The sequence below is a fragment of the Meleagris gallopavo genome, chromosome 29, assembly GCF_000146605.3.
Source record: "Meleagris gallopavo isolate NT-WF06-2002-E0010 breed Aviagen turkey brand Nicholas breeding stock chromosome 29, Turkey_5.1, whole genome shotgun sequence".
Classification (NCBI taxonomy): Eukaryota; Metazoa; Chordata; class Aves; order Galliformes; family Phasianidae; genus Meleagris; species Meleagris gallopavo.
In genome coordinates this window covers 2,623,905-2,627,869 of record NC_015039.2, presented here as the reverse complement: position 1 = coordinate 2,627,869, position 3,965 = coordinate 2,623,905, and positions in this window count along the sequence as shown.

Below are 3,965 nucleotides of genomic sequence, written 5' to 3'. Positions count from 1 at the left end.
CCTGATATCCAACCTAAATCTCCCCTGGCTCAGTTTAAAATCATTCCCCCTTGCCCTATCACCATCCACCCTCACAAACAGCTGTTCCTCTCCTGTTTATATGCTCTCTTCAATTACTGGAAGGCCACAATGAGGTCTCCCTGGAATCTTCTCCAAGCTAAACAAGCCCAGTTCTCTCAACCTTTCCTCATAGAAGAGGTGCTCCAGCCCTCTGATCATCAGATACCAGCTAACAGCAACCAGGCCTTCAGTTAGAAATAGCTGCCTTCTACACCAAAGTACACACTTATCACCATGTGTAATTTGTATACACACAGCAGAGTTAAGAAATATTCTATAAATCCCCATCCATCCCATTAGGACTAACAAAGTTGTCATGACTTCCAAAGAAATGTAAAGCTGAGAACAGATTTTCAGACCTCCATCAGACTGGTCAGCCACAGGAAAAGCAGTTCTGGTCCACATTCTGCACCTGCAAGATTCAGCTGTGCTCCAACTCAAATATTTGCCATTTTCTGTGTACCAAATTCCCACCAAAGAATGCACATCGATCAATGGATGCTTGTCTGCAGATTCCCAACTGTAAAACTTTCTGCTTGTAAAAATAAATAACATTAGGAAAGCTTCACAAGATTTACTTCTACACTACCCTACCAGGCCATCTGATTGCCCAGTGGCACCACAAATATATAGCTAAAATTCCAGCTGAAAAGCTTTCTGTTTGGTAATATTTAGTACCTGAGAAAGGATGGGATTGGCTTAACAGGTTTTGTCTCAAATGTCTCGATATGGATCCTAGCAGTGATCTACCAGCCAGCAGGCCAGCTCTCTATTTCCACAATACATTTCTAAAATCACTTTTCCATGAAAAGAATCAGGTTTCAAAACTTAGATATACACAAGCGAGAGCACATAAGTGCTGGGAGCTGCTTAGCATAGCAAAATGTTTCTCTTGAGTGAAAACTACCAGTCTGAAACCTCCTCAGGGAAGGGTGTCTTAAAGTGTCAAGGAAACTCATGCAAGCTGCTTGCCTTAATGAGTTTAAGCTGCTGGCATCAGAGCTACTGCCAGAGTTTCACTCCCCATGCAATTGTTTTGCAGGAGGGAGGAGCAATTAAAAAAAAAAAAAACATCAATTTAAATTCACTCGGAAAACTAAGTATTTGCAAAAGTAATTGGGAAATTATGCACTGGAAGTTTAGGTTATAGGTATGTTTCAAGTGAACTCGGAAAGTCTGTCCCTTGTGCTTCTAATAGTTATGGGACCTCCATCAGTTTTAATTCAGAGCTATAAGCAAAGTGCACCCACTTTCTGAAACACTGAAATGAAGATCCCTCAAAGACCTGGGAGAGGATATGATTTTATTCACAGATTTTTTTTATTCTAAGGGTGTTCAAGCAGTCTGTAACTTCAAGGGCAAATCATGCCTTTTATTAAAATGTCCTGAAAGGCATCAAATGGTAACTTCTGCACAAAACATCCCTATATGGTAACAGATAATAGTTCTTTGGATACAACAAAGGAAATGCTGCAGAGTTTTTAAACTTGTAAGCCTAGCATTTGCAGTGGAGATACTGAAGTTGGGCTTTTCAATCCACAAAAACAACAGGTTAAAATCTACAAATTCCTTATGGAAAACACTGAAATAATTCAGCCACGCTTCCTCAGCTTGAAGAAGCTCAAAATATTATAGGGCAATGCCAACTACAGACAGATCTGCTACGCTGATTTGCATTAATATTGAAAGTGCACGATAATAAAATGACCTCCACATAAGAATCCACGGTTTTTCTGCTGGCTGTAGGGGTCTCATCCTTCCCTGCACTATGAGATTCTGAAAAGACAGATAGCAAAGACAAAGCAAAACATGAAGTAAGAATGCTTAAAGGAACTGTGTGCTCTTAAAATTTGCTTAATCTTCCATTTAGAAGGCAAAATCTTGCTGAGGGGGCTGTTTTACTGCAGAATACATTCAAAGATCAGCTGTTACATACTGCAGGAATTTAACCAACAAAGAGAAGGTTATAAAACATCTTAATACAACAATAATCCACAGCATCAGGCTGAGGAGAACACATCAATCTTCTCAGAGGGTTGGCACTTTCTTCCAATTGTCTTTTGTTTATGGAGTTAGAAAGAAGTTTATTCTTTGATAAGGCATGTTATGCTGTGCCACAGAAATAGGTCACGGATGACATGTAGTTTTGTAATCACTGTAAATATGCATATGTGCATCTCAGATATGCTGTTGGTACACCACTCTGCCATTAGGCACTGAGAAATACAGCACACGGTATCAAGACTAGAAGATGCAATCTTGTTTACTGAAAATATGGATTTAATGCAGTTGTCAACACTCAAAGGACTCTTCCTAAGTAGTTCCTACAGGGATACCTTATGCTCTTGGTGGGACTGCATGAGACAACTTCCAACCTCTGAGCAGTTCTTTGTGCACACAACAACTTCTTATCTTTAGATGAAATTGCACCTCTCAGTCTGAAATCTTCACGTTGTATTATTTTAGCAATGAGAGCAAAACCACAACATCCCAGTACCCTGCGCTCACAGGAGAACCTCACAGCTCTTTAAATTTAGCTCCTGTATACAGCTAAACATTCATACCAAACTGCTAAAGAAACGAGGCTCCAAAAAATATCAGCCAAAGGTTTTCTGGAACAGTATTAAGAAATAAGATGATCAACGATGTCCTTTAAGACAAATGAATAAGTCTCTAATGACAAAATCTCTTTGATCACGTAAACACGTGGAAGTTTGTTTCTTCATAAAGTAATACAAATGCTGAGCCACAAAATATTTTATCTTACCAAGTATCTGATCTATTTACTGCAACTAGATGCTGAAGTTCTCATGAATGCTAAACTCACTAAACACTGGATAGCATTATAAATAAAACCTTCAGTCTCAGGCAGACTATTACATATAATTGCTTGGTTAGAAAAACAAAAAGTCTTCATGATTTGGCATTCCTCTTTCAAACACAAATGCACTGAAAGCGCTTTCAAAATCTCTATCCTTCAATTATAAGTTTACACTGTGATCTCAGCTTTATTATCAGTATCTACATTGGAGTGTTGGCTGCCTGGGGCAAGGACTGAGTTCATACAGCACGCCAACCATACAGCAAGAGCAGGATTCATCTCTATAAAGCAAAAAAAATATCCAGGTGGAAAGAGAGAGAAGAGATACCAGTGATAGCAGCAAGTCCACGTTATTACATGCAATAGTTCCTTTCTACCAGAGATTTTAAAACTGGAGTTTTTAGCCACATAAGTTGCATAGAGTTCTGCAACCACAGCATGCACGTTGTCCAGCTATTCCAAAGGAAGGAGGGCACAACTTCTGCAGGTGAAGCTGCAGCCAGCGCAGTGACAGAGCAACGTGCACCTCCACAAATCGCTGCTGGCATCACAGCTCCTGCATTCAGTCCATACTCATTCCCACCACCGTTCTCTAGATTCACACCACATCCACCACCGCCAACACAGCGTGTGTGCCAGTTGCCATTCCCAGAACAATACACAGCTCCCCTGGAAAGACAAATCTCACGTTCCTCACATGTTTTGTGTGTACAGCACTTCCTCCTCCTGCCCTTCCATCACTTCCACAGCACAGCGTGACAAAACTCAGTGACGACCACAGAACACACCATTAAAAGAGAAACACGCCTCAAAGAATCTGTTCTTCACACCGGCGAGCTAAAAAGCTAAAAAGCAAACCGAAAACGCGGCGACACGCATCCTACAACCGACATCCCGAGGGCAGGGGAGAGAGGAAAACACCAAAGCAAGGAGCTGAGGGAGAGGAAAACCGTCCGTTTTCTCCCTACCTGCGCCTACACAACAGCGGGCTTCCGCAGGAGCCGCCTCCTCACCTGACACCTCCAGGAAGGAGCGCGTTTAATCGCGATTGGAATCACAGCCCTCACCTCGGCCGCGGTGGGGG